Source organism: Bufo bufo, chromosome 3 (genome assembly GCF_905171765.1).
Source record: "Bufo bufo chromosome 3, aBufBuf1.1, whole genome shotgun sequence".
Taxonomy (NCBI): domain Eukaryota; kingdom Metazoa; phylum Chordata; class Amphibia; order Anura; family Bufonidae; genus Bufo; species Bufo bufo.
In genome coordinates this window covers 466,796,749-466,816,546 of record NC_053391.1, presented here as the reverse complement: position 1 = coordinate 466,816,546, position 19,798 = coordinate 466,796,749, and positions in this window count along the sequence as shown.

Genomic DNA, 19,798 nt, shown 5'->3' with positions numbered 1-19,798 from the left:
TGAATGTCTGATCGCTTCCCTGCTCAGACATCTCCACTGCGCCTGCGCCGATGACGTCATAGTGCTCCGAGGAACAGGCGCAGTGGAGATGTCTGAGCAGGGAAGCGATCAGACATTCACTGCGCATGCGCAGAACAGAGACGCGCACGGAGAGGATCGCTTCAGCTGGAGATGGGCGGGCTGGAGGGACGCGCTGGGCGGCGGCAGTTTGTTAAGGTAGACGGAGCCTCTAGGTGCTAATGACGCCCCCATAGCACCTAGAGGCTCATTTGCATATCTATATAAGTTATTTTTTTAGCTAAACGGCAGGACAATAAGCTCTTATATTAGGATGGTTAGATAAAGCAGACACTAGCGGATCGCTAGTGTCTGAAAGCTAAATAGGTGAAACAAAGTGATAGAAACCCTTTAATAATATACACTTACCAGAGACTTACCCCTTGTTACCAACCAAACGCTGCTCCTCTCCAGTATGCTCCGATAAAACAAATTGTGCTTGCGCTAATTTCCTGGACATCCAGGACCTGCATAATCACAGATGAAATTCTACGTCAGGATTATTTTTTTATTTAAGGAAAAAATATTTTTTTTTAAATAAAAAATAAAATGTTATATTTTAATCTGTAACACTCAAAGACTGTACTGTTGATCCAAATTTGCAGGCTTAAGCCTCATTCACGTGTCAGTGTCTCACGGACGTGTGCTGTACGTGTTCTCCACAGACAGCACACGTCCCCATTAATGTGTGTATTCAGACAGTGTTTTAGCACGGTCCGTGAGTCTGTGTTTTTAGCACAGAAGCATGCTCTATTTTGTCCGTGTTCACGGATCCATCATGTCCATTATAGTCTATGGTTCCGTGAAAACCACGGATGCCATCCATGTTGCATCTGTGTTTCACGGATCATTAAGAAGAGATGCTTTGAAAATAATTGTTCAGCTGTTCAGTGTCAGTGAAACACGGATGCAACACGGACAGCAAAAAACGGACACACGGATCCTTCACGGATGCATCACCAACCACCTGCTCATGGATTTGAGCACGCACATGGACATGTGAATGAGGCTTTACCCTCGTTGTTACCTTGATAATGGATAAAGAGAGCCCTAGAATTTATGAAATGTTGGTATACTTTTTTTTTTAAGGGGTTCTCTGGAATTTAGATATTGATGACCTAGCCTCACGATCAGTCATCAATATGAGATTGTCAAGGGTTTGACTCCCAGCACCCCTGCTAATCAGCTGTTTGAGGAAGCTGCAGCACTCTGTGGAGCTCATTGTAACCTCCAAGAAACTTACCAAGCACAGTACCGTCCATTTGATAGCAGCTGTGCTAGGCATCACGGCTCAGCTCCATTCACTTGAATGGGGCTGAGTTGCGCCTAGGCCATATGGTGTCACATGGCCTGGCCTAGGAAGAGGCAGAAGCGCTCACTCCTTGTTCAGCTGATCTGCTGGGGTTCTGGGAGTCGGACTCCCACCAATCTGATATCGATAACCTATCCTGAGGATAGGCAATTAATATGTAAATTCTAGAAAACCCCTTTAAATATTAGTTGAAATACATTACTAGTACAATCAACATTTAATTACAGATGCATTATTATCCCCTGATCCACCTCATCTCCAAAACCCAACACCTAAAATCTAGGCTGTGAAATGAAACTTATAGGGGCAAAAGTGAAATAGTCTACTTTGGAGAAAATGATCCAGGTTGTCTGGCAGCTCCTAATGTGCCCCTTGAAAGTTCTAACAAGAAAGGGAAGCAGGCCCCTCTGAGCCAAAATGGAACCCCTTTAGTTCTTGACACCTCTGCTCTGATTTTCGATTGCACCATTTCTATTCTGCAATTTAGAGACAAATGTCTATTCACTCTGGGTTATCGTAAATGCTCAGAATCTGTGCAGCATGACATTCTTTTGAAGCAGGGGGCAAAGACATATATGTAGGGTATACCCTATCTGCAGTCAGACATGTCTAAATCTTGTCCCTAATGTATGCAGGTGCTGCCATCATAGGATATCCACTACAGCAGGGATCAGAAACCTTCGCACTCCAGCTGTTGTGAAACTACAATTCCCAGCATGCTTCATTCATTTCTGTGTGAGTTCTTAGAAGAGCAGAGCAAGTATGTATGCTGGGAATTGTAGTTTCACAACAACTAGAGTGCCGGAGGTTGCCTACCCCTGCACTAGAGCATCAAGGTCTGCGGGAGTCTTTCATACATGCAAAATGTCATTAAAATGCCTGGGTATAGTACAACCTTCCATAATTATTCCAGACAGTGGTCAAAAGTGTTTAATCAAATGTGTTCCTTTATTTCATAACCAAATTATAATGTATTCAGATATACAGGGTGGGCCATTTATATGGATACACCTTAATAAAATGGGAATGGTTGGTGATAGTAACTTCCTGTTTGTGGCACATTAGTATATGTGAGGCAGGGAAACTTTTCAAGATGGGTGGTGACCATGGCGGCCATTTTGAAGTCGGCCATTTTGAATCCAACTTTAGTTTTTTCAATAGGAAGAGGGTCATGTGACACATCAAACTTATTGGGAATTTCACAAGAAAAACAATGGTGTGCTTGGTTTTAACGTAACTTTATTCTTTCATGAGTTATTTACAAGTTTCTGACCACTTATAAAATGTGTTCAATGTGCTGCCCATTGTGTTGGATTGTCAATGCAACCCTCTTCTCCCACTCTTCACACACTGATAGCAACACCGCAGGAGAAATGCTAGCACAGGCTTCCAGTATCCGTAGTTTCAGGTGCTGCACATCTCGTATCATCTGAAGGCAATCGTCTATGCTGTGAAGATACGAGATGTGCAGCACCTGAAACTTCGGATACTGGAAGCCTGTGCTAGCATTTCTCCTGCGGTGTTGCTATCAGTGTGTGAAGAGTGGGAGAAGAGGGTTGCATTGACAATCCAACACAATGGGCAGCACATTGAACACATTTTATAAGTGGTCAGAAACTTGTAAATAACTCATGAAAGAATAAAGTTATGTTAAAACCAAGCACACCATTGTTTTTCTTGTGAAATTCCCAATAAGCTTGATGTGTCACATGACCCTCTTCCTATTGAAAAAACAAAAATTGGATTCAAAATGTCCAACTTCAAAATGGCCGCCATGGTCACCACCCATCTTGAAAAGTTTCCCCCCTCACATATACTAATGTGCCACAAACAGGAAGTTAATATCACCAACCATTCCCATTTTATTAAGGTGTATCCATATAAATGGCCCACCCTGTATATAAACATCTTGTCTTCAGATAGCTGGCATACACTGCTTGTCTAAACTACAGCCCTATGTGGCAGACGATTGTCAGGAGGGAAGCGCTCCTTCCCTGCAATCGCCTGCTCACTAGCAAGGACACCGCTGCTAATACATGCAGCGATCTCCTCTGCTATTACATGCAGTGATCTACATGCTGTATAGTGGTTTGCCGGTGGCAGATCGTTATTAGATACCACGATCTACAGCCTGCAAAGGATAATTTTTTAACACGTCAGAAGATTTGGATTGCCCAATGATCGAGCGAGTATTAAACTGCCAGATGATCGCTAACGAGCATTCATTATCTGCTGAAAAATCGGGCAGTGTAATATAGGCTTTAAGGGGGTTGTCTGGGTTCGGAGCTGAACCCAGACATATCCCCTTCTCAATCCACTCAGTCCCTCTGACATAAGCATCGGAGCATTTCATGCTCCAATGCTCTACCTTGCCCTGTGCTGTATCGTGCAGGGCAAGGGCATTTTTGCACTGCTAGGCGGAAGCTTCCAGATAGCAGTGTTTCCGGTGATGTCACTGACACTGATAGGCGGGCTTTAGCCGTTTTACAGGCTAGGGCAGCACTAAATCCTGTCTATTAGTGCCAGTGACGTCACCGGTACATCATTGGATGTCAGAAAAAAAACCTTGCCCTGTGTGATTCAGCACAGGGCAAGGAAGAGCATTGGAGCATGAATTATTTATTATGCGAAGTACACCACCGTAGCATATTTTTGTCACAGCAGGAAAAGGGGCAGGAAGGGGGACGGCCGACTGGGCTCATTTATCATTTTCTACACCTGTTTTTGATGTAGAAAATGACAAATCTATGCCAGCAAGGAAGCTGGAGTACATTTAAGCAAATAGCATGGTCAGCGCCTAGGTTATGTAGAGGCCGGCGCTACTACATAACTTAGGCACATTAGGAACCAGCAGACATAGACTAGGATTGTCATCTAAACCACCGGTCTTATGCTCCATACAGATGTCTGTAGTGCATTGCGGATCCGCAATACACCCGGCTAGCACCCCCATAGAAATGCCTATTCTTGTCCGCAATTGTGGACAAGAATAGGACATGCTCTATTTTTTTCCGGAGCTGCGGGCCGGAAGATCGGGTTCGCGCCCTGGAAATGCAGATAGCACACTGTGTGCTGTCCGTGTCTCTTCCGGCCCCATAGAAAAAAATGGGTCCGCACCCGTTCCGCATAATTGCAGAACGGATGCGGACCCATTCTACGGACGCCTGAATGGAGCCTTAGCAAATGTCCCCCTTAGTTCTTTGTTTATGTGAAAAATTGGAAAAGTGTAAACCTTTATCCACCTTAAAGAGTCACTGTACTTTCACACAATTTCATTTAATAGAGAAAGGTGTAACTAGCAAATTTCTAAATCACTTCATTTAAAATATATGCCTACATCCACCTGAAAAAAAGCTGTAAAGTCATGGCCACTAGGAGTCTCATTTCCACCTAATTTGCAGTCTACTGCATGTTGTCATGCAAGATCCATGCCTAGTAATAGACGGCAGAGAGGAAGTGTGGGTGTTTCAGAGCTAGCTGAGATCCTGAGCCTGATAAAAGAACTGCTTTTACACTGCTCCTGCCTTTCTGTAAGTATGATTTCCCCTTCCTTACATGTTCTGTGAGCTCCGGAGCTGAAAACAAACATAGTAGGAAGTAAGTGAAAGGACGTCACAGCAGTACAGGCTGACAGATTTCACAGAAGGGATACGTCCCCTGCTTCTGAGAGAAATGCATCTAGCTGTGCAGCTAAAACAGGGGATAATAAGGCTGAAAATGACTTTAAAGAAGCCCAAAAGAGACAAATTCCTTCACAGTTTGATTGCACAGAGAAGCACAACAATTTATTAATTTTTTTGATACGCTTTAAGGAATTTTGTCCAACTGAGTACCGAAAAGAGAAAAGAAATGCATCCTAATCATTTCTTTAATCCGGAAGGATCTTCTGGTAAAGAAAGATGGAGCCATGTTTTTGGAGGCTAACCTGACAATATGAAGAGGAATATTGCACAAAGATTAAGGAGCATTATTCATATCTGGTATAGATTAGAACAAATCTCTTCCCAAAAAGCCAATTATCTGAATGACTTGACTTAGCCAAATTCTAAGGGATCTTGCAACAGGACATAGGCTAAAGAAGACTTCACAAACTGAAGGAGAAATAAAGCATTTACAGTTTTTCTACTGATAGACCTACCTTTGAGGGTAACTTCTATTCATCACAAGCCCCGATTTTATACACTGACAAATGTGGCTGATACATTAACCACCTCAGCTCCCCTAGCTTAAACACCCTTAATGACCAGGCCACTTTTTACACTTCTGCACTACACTACTTTCACTGTTTATTGCTCGGTCATGCAACTTACCACCCAAATGAATTTTACCTCCTTTTCTTCTCACTAATAGAGCTTTCATTTGGTGGTATTTCATTGCTGCTGACATTTTTACATTTTTTGTTATTAATCGAAATTTAACAATTTTTTTGCAAAAAAATGACATTTTTCACTTTCAGTTCTAAAATTTTTGCAAAAAAAACGACATTCATATATACATTTTTCTCTAAATTTATTGTTTTACATGTCTTTGATAAAAAAAAAATGTTTGGGTAAAAAAAAAATGGTTTGGGTAAAAGTTATAGCGTTTAAAAACTATGGTACAAAAATGTGAATTTCCGCTTTTTGAAGCAGCTCTGACTTTCTGAGCACCTGTCATGTTTCCTGAGGTTCTACAATGCCCAGACAGTAGAAAACCCCCACAAATGACCCCATTTCGGAAAGTAGATACCCTAAGGTATTCTCTGATGGGCATAGTGAGTTCATAGAACTTTTTATTTTTTGTCACAAGTTAGCGGAAAATGATGATTTTTTTCTTTTATTTTTTTCTTACAAAGTCTAATATTCCACTAACTTGTGACAAAAAATAAAAACTTCCATGAACCCACTATGCCCATCACGAAATACCTTGGGGTGTCTTATTTCCAAAATGGGGTCACTTGTGGGGTAGTTATACTGCCCTGGCATTCTAGGGGCCCTAATGTGTGGTAAGTAGTTTGAAATCAAAATCTGTAAAAAATGGCCGGTGAAATCCGAAAGGTGCTCTTTGGAATGTGGGCCCCTTTGCCCACCTAGGCTGCAAAAAAGTGTCACACATGTGGTATTGCCGTACTCAGGAGAAGTTGGGCAATGTGTTTTGGGGTGTCTTTTTACATATACCCATGCTGGGTGAGAGAAATATCTTGGCAAAAGACAACTTTTCCAATTTTTTTATACAAAGTTGGCATTTGACCAAGATATTTATCTCACCCAGCATGGGTATATGTAAAATGACACCCCAAAACACATTGCCCAACTTCTCCTGAGTACGGCAATACCACATGTATGACACTTTTTTGCTGCCTAGATGCGCAAAGGGGCCCAAATTCCTTTTAGGAGGGCATTTTTAGACATTTGGATCCCAGACTTCTTCTCACGCTTTAGGGCCCCTAAAATGCCAGGGCAGTATAAATACCCCATGTGACCCCATTTTGGAAAGAAGACACCCCAAGGTATTCAATGAGGGGCATGGCGAGTTCATAGAATTTTTTTGCCACAAGTTAGCGGAAATTGATTTTTTATTTTTTTTTCTCACAAAGTCTCCCTTTCCGCTAACTTGGGACAAAAATTTCTATCTTTCATGGACTCAATATGCCCCTCAGCGAATACCTTGGGGTGTCTTCATTCCGAAATGGGGTCATTTGTGGGGTGTTTGTACTGCCCTGGCATTTGAGGGTCTCCGCAATCATTACATGTATGGCCAGCATTAGGAGTTTCTGCTATTCTCCTTATATTGAGCATACGGGTAATGAGATTTTTTTTCCGTTCAGCCTCTGGGCTGAAAGAAAAAATGAATGGCACAGATTTCTTCATTCACATCGATCAATGTGGATGAAAAAATCTCTGCCCAAAAAAAAAAAAAGGAGGGGAAAGGCGTCTGCCAGGACATAGGAGCTCCGCCCAACATCCATACCCACTTAGCCCGTACGCCCTGGCAAACCAGATTTCTCCATTCACATCAATCGATGTGAATAAATAAATCCTTGTCAGGATTTATTTTATTTTTTTATATACAAAGTGTTTGCCAAAGTATATGAACACCGCCGCCTCCTCAGCTCATATGCCTCGGCAAACGTATCTTTTACTGCAGAGGAGAAATCTCGTCTTGCAGCGCCGCATACACCGACTTTTGTGTAATCTGACAGCAGCGCAATGCTTCTGTCAGAATGCACATCAGTGCTGCAGCTAGTCGATCGGTTGGTCCACCTGGAAGGTAAAAAAAAAAAAAAAAACAGGCCGCAACGCAAAAAAATTTATTCATTTTATAATAAAATTTGAACGGAACATATAAACTTTATAAAACTTTTTCAACTGAACGTTAACTTTTTTGCTTACCGGTGATTTTTGTTTTTTACCTTTATAGGACAAACCTCTCCTTCCCCATGGGACAATGTGCAAAGCGCAAATCGCCCAAAGATGTGGCGAAGTACATTATGCACTTTATCCCAGGTGAAAGGAGAGGTTTGCAGCAGCTGTGAGAGAAAGGGCCCTAATAGCCCTGTGTGCCTGTCCTGTGAGATGCAATCCCTATGCTAAGTGTACCTGTGTGTGGTACTTCCGGAAACACTCCCCTAAGCATAGGGCAGGGTGGTCAGGGCAGTCAGGACAGAAATAGCGGGTGTCACGCCTTATTCCACTCCTGCTACAGACACGACATCTTTTTCGGGGTGACGGTTGGGTTGAGGTACCAGCAACGACATTGGGGAAATGTTGCTCGTGTAGACGGCTCACTACACTGGTGGATGGGGCCACGGAACCTTCTGGATACAGGAGGTTCTCGATGATCTCTTCCTGAAATTTGAGGAAGGATCCTGTTCTCCCAGCCTTACTGTAGAGAACAAAACTATTATAGGCAGCCAATTGAATCAAATATACAGACACCTTCTTATACCAGCATCTGGTGCGTCGGGAAATTAAATAGGGAGCCAACATCTGGTCATTGAAGTCCACCCCTCCCATGAGCGCATTATAGTCGTGGACTGAGAGGGGCTTTTCAATGACACGGGTTGCCCGTTCTATTTGTATTGTCGTGTCTACGTGAATGGAGGAGAGCATGTAAACGTCACGCTTGTCTCTCCATTTCACCGCGAGCAGTTCTTGGTTACACAAGGCAGCCCTCTCCCCCCTTGCAAGACGGGTGGTAACGAGCCGTTGGGGGAAGCTCTGGCGACTAGGTCGCACGGTGCCACAGCAGCCAATCTGTTCTAGGAACAAATGCCTGAAGAGGGGCACACTTGTGTAAAAATTGTCCACATAAAGATGGTACCCCTTGCCAAATAAGGGTGACACCAAGTCCCAGACTGTCTTCCCACTGCTCCCCAGGTAGTCAGGGCAACCGACCGGCTCCAGGGTCTGATCTTTTCCCTCATAGATCCGAAATTTGTGGGTATAGCCTGTGGCCCTTTCACAAAGCTTATACAATTTGACCCCATACCGGGCGCGCTTGCTTGGGATGTATTGTTTGAAGCCAAGGCGCCCAGTAAAATGTATAAGGGACTCGTCTATGCAGATGTTTTTCTCAGGGGTATACAAATCTGCAAATTTCTGGTTGAAGTGGTCTATGAGGGGCCGAATTTTGTGAAGCCGGTCAAAAGCTGGGTGGCCTCTGGGACGGGAGGTGGTGTTGTCGCTAAAGTGCAGGAAACGCAGGATGATCTCAAAACGTGTCCTGGACATAGCAGCAGAGAACATGGGCATGTGATGAATCGGGTTCATGGACCAATATGACCGCAATTCATGCTTTTTGGTTAGACCCATGTTCAGGAGAAGGCTCAGAAAAATTTTAATTTCGGAAACTTGGACTGGTTTCCACCGGAAAGGCTGAGCATAAAAGCTTCCCGGGTTGGCGGATATAAATTGAGTGGCATACCGATTTGTTTCTGCCACGACTAAGTCCAAGAGCGCCGCAGTCAAGAACAGCTCAAAAAATCCCAGTGCCGAACCGATCTGAGCTGTCTCAACCCGAACTCCAGACTGGGCGGTGAAAGGGGGAACTACAGGTGCGGCTGAAGTTGGGGACTGCCAATCAGGGTATGCCAGCACCTCAGGGACTCTAGAGGCTCTACGGGCCTGTCTGTGCGGTGGCTGCGACGGGGTAACTATTGCACGTGCCACCGTACCAGCTTCAACTGCCCTTCTGGTGCTCGCCACTTCACCATGTTGTGCGGCAGTGCTGGTACTAGGTCCAGGATGGGCTGCGCTGCTGGTGTATGCCTCACCACATAATCCGACAGCGCCAGCTCCACTCTGCTGCCCTTGAAACGGATCCTGCACAACCTGTGGTCTAGCGACACGGTGCCGGGTACGCCTGGTGCTATAAGGGACCTCAACCTCCTCGTCCGAACTTTGGGTCAGACTGCCACTGCTTTCTACAGGTTCATATTCTGACCCGCTAGATTCGTCAGATGAGGGTTCCCATTCCTCATCCGACTGGGTCAGAATCCTGTAGGCCTCTTCAGAAGAATACCCCCTGTTTGACATTTGGACTACTAAATTTAGGGGTATTCCCTGAGACTACCCAAGAAAAAAAGCAAGCCTGTCTTACAAATGGGAGGCTAGCAAAGTACCGAAGGCCGCTGCGATTGATAAAAAATATCAAAACTGATTTTTTTTTGATCGCCACAGCGCTTGTAAAGTGATTGTGCAGTGATCAAAAAAAAAATCAGCGAATAAGTGACTGCGGTGCGGTGGGCTGGGCGCTAACCGACGCTAACTACCTAACCAAGGGACCTAAACTATCCTAAAACTATCAGTCAATACCAGTGGGAAAAAAAAGTGACAGTTTACACTGATCACTTTTTTCCCTCTCACTAGGTGATTGACAGGGGGCGATCAAGGGGTTAATTGGAATGATGGGGGTGATGGAGGGTGATCTGGGGCTAAGTGTGGTGTTGGTGGGTACTCACAGTGATGTCTGCTCCTCTGCTGGAACCAACCGACGAAAAGGACCAGCAGAGGAGCAGAGAAGCCATTTAACACCTTATATTTATAAATATAAGGTGTTATATGGCTTGTGGTTCGATTTTTTAAAAATCAGCAACCTGCCAGCGACGATCATTGGCTGGCAGGTTGCTGACGAAATACTCTAACTTTTGCCGGCCCGTGATGCGCATGCGCGGGCCGGCTCTGACCGAAATCTCGCGTCTCGCGAGATGACGCACGGATGCGTCCAGGAGGAATGCATCGACCGCCTCCAGGACGCATCCGTGCATTAGGCGGTGGGGTGGTTAAACTTTCACTCTGCTTTAGGCCTCATGTACACGATCGTTCTGTTTTTATGCGGCCCGCAAACTGCGGATCCGCAAAAAACGGAAGCCACCAGTGTGCCTTCCGCAATTTGCGGAATGGAACGAGCGGCCCATTGTAGAAATGCCTATTCTTGTCCACAAAACAGACAAGAATAGGGCAAGCTATATTTGTTTTGCAGGGCCACGGAACAGAGCAAAGGATGCGGACCCGAAAAACAGTCGTGTGCATGAGGCCTTAAACTGAATCTTTGAGGATAGAATGCTCCTGTAAATACTTTCAGAGTGCCCAGAAATAATTTCAACTTGTGATAAACAATGATTCCTCAGACTCTTCTGATTAGGATGAAACTGGGAACTTAATGTCTTGCAAGAAGCTACTTGGTAATTACTTGTTGGAAAGTATAAGATGATTTGGTCTTGAACCAGACAGAATTTCCTTAGCCTCAGAACAGAATGGTGTACAATCCACACTTGATATAGAAATATCCCCATATAATTCCTCAGGCAGTGGCTGGTAGCATTTTGGTGACACTTTATTTCTACTAGCTTTTCTAATGCAATTCCCAGCCACTGTGCTCATGCTAGAATAGTGGTCCATCTCTTGTAATTATAAAAGGGATTGCTCCACTTGACTGTCAATTATTTCTGCTGAGAGGTATGTTACTAAACATGCACTTTGGATGATGCAGAGCAATCCTCCATGTGATGTGAATACAAGTTGTAAAAGCTATAGGCCCCTTTCACACGGGCGAGTATTCCGCGCAGATGCGATGTGTGAGTTGAACGCATTGCACCCGCACTGAATCCCGACCCATTCATTTCTATGGGGCTGTTCACATGAGCAGTGATTTTCACGCATCACTTGTGCGTTGCGTGAAAATCGCAGCATGCTCTATATTCTGCGTTTTTCACGCAACGCAGGCCCCATAGAAGTGAATGGGGTTGCGTGAAAATCGCAAGCATCCGCAAGCAAGTGCGGATGCGGTGCGATTTTCACGCACGGTTGCTAGGAGACGATCGGGATGGAGACCCGATCATTATTATTTCCCCTTATAACATGGTTATAAGGGAAAATAATAGCATTCTGAATACAGAATGCTTTAACTCAACTTAGTCCACTTGATCGCGCTGCCGGCATCTCCTTCTGTCTCCTTCTTTGCTGATTGTAGGAACAGGACCTGTGGTGTCGTCACTCCGGTAATCACATGATCTTTTACCATGGTGATGGATCATGTGATGGACCATGTGACGACCGGAATGACGTCACCACAGGTCCTGTTCCTACAATCAGCAAAGAAGGAGATGCCGGCAGCGCGATCAAGTGGACTAAGGTGAGTTAAATTATTATTTTTTTTAACCCCTCCAGCGCTATTTTACTATGCATTCTGTATAATACAATCTACAGAACACCTAACCCAAGCCCGAACTTCTGTGAAGAAATTCGGGTTTGGGTACCAAACATGCGTGATTTTTCTCACGCGCGTGCAAAACGCATTACAAGGTTTTGCACTCGCGCGGAAAAATCACGCATGTTCCCGCACCTTTTCCCGCAACGCCCGTCTGAAAGAGGCCATAGTGTTGCCTTTCTACAGCACCTGTCACGCCCTGCCCTGTGGGTGTGCTGGGGAGATCTGTCAGAATTGCTGGAAAAAAAAAATCACGCATGTTCCCGCAACGTACCCGCACCTTTTCCCGCAACGCCCTTTTCTGTCAGAATTGCTGAACGTGACTCGATCTGACAGTCTGTTTTGTTGTGGGTTTGAACAGAATCCAACCTCCCATCAGGTGTGGTTCGTTTGGTTATTGGTGAGGCTATTTACTCCTCCCTCTCCCTATAGCCTTTGCGGGTTATAGTTCTTCCTTTTTGAGCTCTGGAAGTTTTGGTGGATCGTCTGCTCCAACTCATCTATAGATAAGTCCTTTTCCCTTTTTCCTTCTTTTACTAGGCCCCTAGAGTGACGCTAGCTCCTTCAGTTGTGGAAGGAGCTGGTTGTCTCTTTCCCTCTTCCCAACAGCTGAGGGTTTGGTCCAGTGTGTTACAGCTTTAGGTACGTGGGCATATGCATATCTACCATCGAGATATGCACATGGGCATAGCAGCATAGGGAAAGTCTCTTAGGGATTGCTAGGAGGTGACCCCTTTGTTCCCCAGCTTTTGGGGCCTAGTCAGTTGTTTTGTTTGCTTTGCGGTGTTCTGTTTCCTTCCCTTATCTTACCTACCGTGACATTATAACCCGCCCTACCATCATTTTTTGCAAAATGGAGACTATTGATGCTTTGGTTGATCGCATGCAGGGTTTATCTTTGGAGGTAGCTGACCTCCGCAATTAGGTTGCACGGTGTCTGAGTACTTTGGCGTCTGGTGCCGCCGGGGGAAACCAGGTCTGCCTGGAACCTAAGGTCGCTCTCCCTGATAGGTTTTCCGGGGGAAGTGATAACTTCAGAGAGTCCTGTAAATTGTATTTTCGTCTGCGTCCGATTTCATCTGGAGACGAAAACCAGAGAGTAGGGATTATTATTTCTCTGCTAAAAGGTGACGCTCAGTCCTGGGCTTTTTCTCTGCCGACCGGTTCTCAGTCCCTCCGGTCGGTGGATGAATTTTTCTGAGCTCTGGGCCTGATTTATGATGACCCTGGCTGGGTCTCCATGGCTGAATCTAAGTTGCGCAGCTTGTGCCAGTGAGAACGCAGTGCTGAGTCATATTGTGCTGAATTTAGAAGATGGGCGACTGACTCGGAGTGGAATGATCCTGCACTCCATAGTCAGTTCTGTCAGGGGCTATCTGAGAGATTAAAAGATGGCCTTGCATTTTATGAAAAACCTGAGGCGGCCATTGTAACGAACTGCGACCGCCGCGGCCACAATACGTCGCGAAACCGTCACAGCGCCCCTAGTGGTCAAGGTCAGAGTAGCTATGCGGGAGTATATTGCCGAGAGTTTGGCAAAGGGACATATTAGACCATCTAAGTCTCCTATGGCCGCTGGCTTCTTTTTCATAAAGAAGAAGGACGGATCCCTTAGACCGTGCCTAGATTTCCGGGAACTGAATCTCATTACAGTCCGTGATCGTTATCCCCTTCCCTTGATTCTGGATCTTTTTGATCAGATTGTTGGTGTTAAGGTGTTTTCTAAGTTGGATTTAAGAGGAGCTTATAATCTGATCAGAATCAGGGAAGGAGATGAGTGGAAAACGGCCTTCAATACCCCCGAGGGTCACATTGAGAACCTAGTCATGCTCTTTGATTTAACTAATGCCCCAGCAGTCTTTCAGCGCTTTATCAATGACATTTTTTATCATTTGGTGGGGAGGTTCGTTGTTATTTACCTCGATGACATACTAATTTACTCTCCCGATATGAAGACTCATCAGGATCATTTGAGACAAGTGTTATTGATCCTTCGGGAGAATAGATTGTATGCCAAGTTGGAAAAATGTGTTTGTTGTTCAGGAGCTGCCGTTTTTGGGGTACTTGCTTTCTGCCTCCAGTTTTCGTATATAGATCCTGAAAAGGTCTGTGCGGTACTGGAATGGTACCAGCCGGAGAATCAGAAACCCCTGATGCGGTTTTTAGGATTTACTAATTACTACAGAAAATTCATCCTGAATTATTCCACCATTGTCAAACCTTTGACAGATATGACTAGGAAGGGCGCTGACTTCTCTGTCTGGTCGGATGAGGCATTACAGGCTTTTTCTGCGATTAGGAAATGTTTTGCTTCTGCGCCCATTATGATGCAACCTGATGTGTCTCAACCCTTCATTGTGGAGGTTGACGCATCAGAAGTGGGAGTCAGAGCAGTCTTGTCGCAGGGTCCCTCTCCTGGCAAATGTCGCCCATGTGCTTTTTTCTCCAAGAAATTATGATGTTCGGAATAGAGAGTTGTTGGCCATCAAATTGGCCTTTGAAGAGTGGCGCCATTGGCTAGAATGGTATTTACTGACCATAAGAATCTGGCCTACCTGCAATCTGCAAAGTGTTTAAATCCTAGGCAGGCTAGATGTTCATTGTTTTTTACCAGGTTCAATTTTGTGGTCACCTATCGCCCTGGGATTAAAAAGTAAAAAGCGAATGTGTAGTCATGTAGCTTTCCGGGGGGGGGGGGGGGTTCCGCTGCGATTTTGGCTGATGGGGTAGTGGTTTCCGCTCTTTACTCCGAGCTGGAGACGGAAGTGTTAGGGGCTCAAGAGGAGGCACCTGATTCTTGTCCTCCAGGCAAGTTATTTGTTCCTTCTGAACTGCGATACAAGGTGTTCAAGGAACATCATGATACTGTCCTTGCGGAACATCCTGGAAGTAGATCCACTGTGGATCTTATTTCCCGGAGATTCTGGTTGCAAGGGCTGCATAAAAGTGTTAAGAGTTATGTAGCAGCTTGTGTGACCTGTGCACGCGCGAAGGTGGCTCACACTCGGCCATCAGGATCTCTTCTTCCTTTGTCCATCCCAATCCCTGGAGGCATTTGTCCATGGACTTCATTACTGATTTGCCGAGTTCTTCTGGGAAAACTGTGATTTTGGTGGTTGTGGACCGCTTCAGCAAGATGGCTCACTTTGTACCATTATCAGGTTTGCCCAATGCGAAAACTCTAGCTCAGGTTTTTATTGACAACATTGTGAAATTACATGGCATTCCCTCTGATGTGGTGTCCAGGTTTGTTTCCAGGTTTTGGAGGGCGTTTTGTTCTCGTCTGGGTATTTAGTTGTCTTTCTCTTTGGCTTTTCATTCTCAGTCAAATGGTAAAACTGAGCACACTAACCAAAACCCGGAGACCTATTTAAGGTTTTTTGTCACTGAGAATTAGGATGAGTGGTCCTCATTCTTGTCTTCAGCTGAGTTTGCCTTGAACAACCATAGGCAGGAGTCAACTCATAAGTCACCATTTTTTGGCGCATATGGTTTTCACCCTTAGTTTGGTACTTTTTCTGAGACCGAATCTTCTGGGATACCGGAAGAGGAGATGTTCTCTTCCTCTTTGTCATCTATCTGGCGGAAGGTTCAAGTTAATTTGAAAAAAAATGGGTGAAAGATATAAACGGATGGCTGACTAGAGACGTATGACTGGTCCGGACCTGTGTGTGGGCGATTTGGTGTGGTTCTCCACTAAAAACATTAAGCTGAAGGTACCCTCTTGGAAATTGTGTCCAAGATTTATTGGCCCTTACAAAATCTCGGCTATTGTCAATCCGGTGGCGTTTCGCCTGGAAGATCTATAATGTGTTTCACAGCTCCTTGTTGAAGAAATATGTGGAACCTGCGGAACCATCTCCTTTGCCTCCTCCTCCTGTTTTGGTTGAAGGTAATCTGGAGTTTCAAATCTCTAGAATTCTCAACTCACGGGTTCTTCGGGTTCTAGCCGCCTTGGGGGGAGGGGGGGGGGGGGGTACTCTCACGCCCTGCCCTGTGGGTGTGCTGAGGAGATTTGTCAGAATTGCTGCACGTGACTCGATCTGACAGTCTGTTTTGTTGTGGGTTTGAACAGAATCCCACCTCCCATCAGGTGTGGTTAGTTTGGTTATTGGTGAGGCTATTTATTCCTCCCTCTCCCTATAGCCTTTGGTCCAGTGTGTTAAAGCTTTAGGTACGTGGGCATGTGCATATCTACCATCGAGATATGCACATGGGCATAGCAGCGTAGGGAAAGTCTCTTAGGGATTGCTAGGAGTTGACCCCTTTGTTCCCTAGCTTTTGGGGCCTAGTCAGTTATTTTATTTGCTTTGCGGTGTTCTGTTTCCTTCCCTTATCTTACCTACTGTGACAGCACCATACCTCATACCCCTGAGGATACCGGGAGAAGGAAAAAAAAAATACCGGGAGGGAGGGGATTGCTGAATCTAGAATTTTATTAGGCACTCTATCTGACCTATGTGATATGGATGATTGTCTCCCTGCAGGCACTTCATATTGTATGTAATATACAGTGACTCTGAACTGCATGTCTTGCAAAAGCATCTAATGTGACATGGAGTACTGTAAATGCTTTGTCAGTTTACATAGTCTGTGGTCAGGATATTAAGTGCACAGACTTTTAGTACAGTAATAAAAGTGACATTTTATAATACTGTAGTGCAGCAGTGTACATAGAGAGGTAAGGGCCCCATAGAAAGGATAAAACCAGGTCCCCTACACAGGACAGAAGGTTTTCCGCCTAAACCCTTTTTAATGACCCTTGGGCCATTTTTTCTACTGCCTCGTTTGCTAGAAGTTGTTTCTTTAGAGGGTAGAGTCCTGACCAAATTTTCACCTCCCATAGAAGAGGAGATGACCCCAACTGGGCCCCATGTTGCCCTGGGCCCCATAGCAGTCGCATGGTCTGCCGCTATGGTAGTTACGCTCCTGCTGTAGTGACAATAGTGCTCTCTCCCGTGCAGGTTGAGTGTTAATTTGGGCATTTAAAGGAGTTCTGCACTTTCATTTAACTGATGATCTATCCTCTGGATAGATCATCAGCTTCTGATCGGCGGGTGTCCGACACCCGGGACCCCCGTCGATCAGCTGTTTGAGAAAGCAGCGGCGCTCCAGCAGCGCCACGGCCTTCTCACTGTTTACAGCCGGCCCACTGACGTCACGACTAGTATCAACTAGAGTGGGCAGGGCTAAGCTCCATTCAAGTGAAAAGAGCTTAGCCCCGCCCACGCTAGTTGATACTAGTCGTGACATCAGTGGGCCGGCAGTAAACAGTTAGAAGGCCGTGGCGCTGCTGGAGCGCCGCTGCCTTCTCAAACAGCTGATTGGCGGGGGTCCCCGGGTGTCGGACCCCCGCCGATCAGAAGCTGATGATCTATCCAGAGGATAGATCATCAGTTAAATGAAAGTGCAGAACCCCTTAAATTTCCTAGTGGTACTGAAGTGCACATAGTGAGCGTGCAACACCTATGAATCAAACTCCAATCACAAATTTGAACCACTAATAGTTACCACTAACACTTAGTGCAGTGGGGCATATTTCTGGGAAAGAACTGCTAGAAATATGAGCACACTCAGACCACTATACCCAATACCCTTTCAAAAATAAACCTCCATTGTCAGGAAGGGCACCTTGGCATCATAAAGATGCATTTCAGTCAAATAAAACATTGGGGGTCACTTACTAAAGACTGGCGCTTCCCATATGGGTCTTAGTCTCTACACACTACAGCCATATTACCACAGCCCCCAGAGCGCATTGACTGTTTTCAGTCCCGGCCTGTCTGTGCAGCAGCCCCCAGAGTGCAGCAACTGTTCTCAGCCCGACTCTCTGTGCAGCAGCCCCTAGAGGGCAGCGACTGTTCTCAGCCCCAGCTTCTCTGTGCAGCTGCCCCCAAAGTGCAGCGACTGTTCTCAGCCCCGGCCTCTCTGCGCATCAGCCCCCAGAGGGTATAGACTGTTCTCAGCCCCGGCTTCTCTGTGCAGCATCCCCCAGAATGCAGCGACTGTTCTCAGCCCCGGCCTCTCTGTGCAGCAGCCCCCAGAGTGCAGCAACTGTTCTCAGCCCCGGCCTCTCTGTGCAGCAGCCCCCAGAGCGCAGCGACTGTTCTCAGCCCTGGCCTCTCTGTGCAGCAGCCCCCAGAGCGCAGCGACTGTTTTCAGCCCTGGCCTCTCTGTGCAGCAGCCCCCAGAATGCAGCAACTGTTGTCAGCCCCGGCCTCTCTGCGCAGCAGCCCCCAGAGCCCATTGACTGTTCTCAGCCCCGGCCTCTCTGTGCAGCAGCCCCCAGAGTGCAGCGACTGTTCTCAGCCCCGGCCTCTCTGTGCAGCAGCCCCCAGAGTGCAGCAACTGTTCTTAGCCCTGGCCTCTCTGTGCAGCAGCCCCCAGATGCCATTTCTTTGTGACCTAAAGGACTTATACCCCTGTGACTAGGGTGGTCACAATACCAAAATTTTGATTCAATTTCGGTAATGCAATACTCGATACCATGCAAAAGAAAAATAAAATGACAAAAAAAAGTGTGCATTCCACAAATTATGGAACGTGCGGCCCATAATAGAACAGTCCTATCCTATTTTTTAGGGGAGAAGGAGACAAAAAAAAGGGAGAATCGTGTGTTATTTACATGTTTTTTCTGTTATGGCATTTACTACATAGGAGATATTTTTCAATACTTTAATAGTTTGGACTTTTTCGGATGTGGCAATACCCAATTTGTCTTTTTTTATTGTTTATATATTTTTTATGTAAATTGGGAAAGGTGGGGATTTAAAATTGTAATGTTTTGGTGTTTTGTTACTTTTTTTTTTTTTACTTTTTATTTAATAAATATTACCCCCCTCTTGGGGCTAGAACCTGGGATCTTTTCATCCGTTGTCCTATGCACCCTAAAGATCTATTAGGGTGCATAGGATCTCACATTGTCCCTGCTACCCTGAGCTTTGTGCACACGGCAGCAAGGAGATTACCATGGCAGCTTCAGTAGCGTCCTGGCTGCCATGGTAACCAATCGGAGCCCTGAGATTTAACTGCTGAGGCTCCGATCAAAAGCTACCACTGCACCACCAATGAAGAGCGGAGGGGACCCTGTGGCCACTGCCACCAATGATTATAATACTGGGGCGCTTGGGCGCACTGCGCCACCAATGAATGTAATTAACCCCATAATACAAATATACAGTCGTGGCCAAAAGTTTTGAGAATGACATAAATATTGGAAATTGGAAAAGTTGCTGCTTAAGTTTTTATAATAGCAATTTGCATATACTCCAGAATGTTATGAAGAGTGATCAGATGAATTGCATAGTCCTTCTTTGCCATGAAAATTAACTTAATCCCCAAAAAAACTTTCCACTGCATTTCATTGCTGTCATTAAAGGACCTGCTGAGATCATTTCATTAATCGTCTTGTTAACTCAGGTGAGAATGTTGACAAGCACAAGGCTGGAGATCATTATGTCAGGCTGATTGGGTTAAAATGGCAGACTTGACATGTTAAAAGGAGGGTGATGCTTGAAATTATTGTTCTTCCATTGTTAACCATGGTGACCTGCAAAGAAACGCGTGCAGCCATCATTGCGTTGCATAAAAATGGCTTCACAGGCAAGGATATTGTGGCTCAATCAACAATTTATAGGATTATCAAGAACTTCAAGGAAAGAGGTTCAATTCTTGTTAAGAAGGCTTCAGGGTGTCCAAGAAAGTCCAGCAAGCGCCAGGATCGTCTCCTAAAAAGGATTC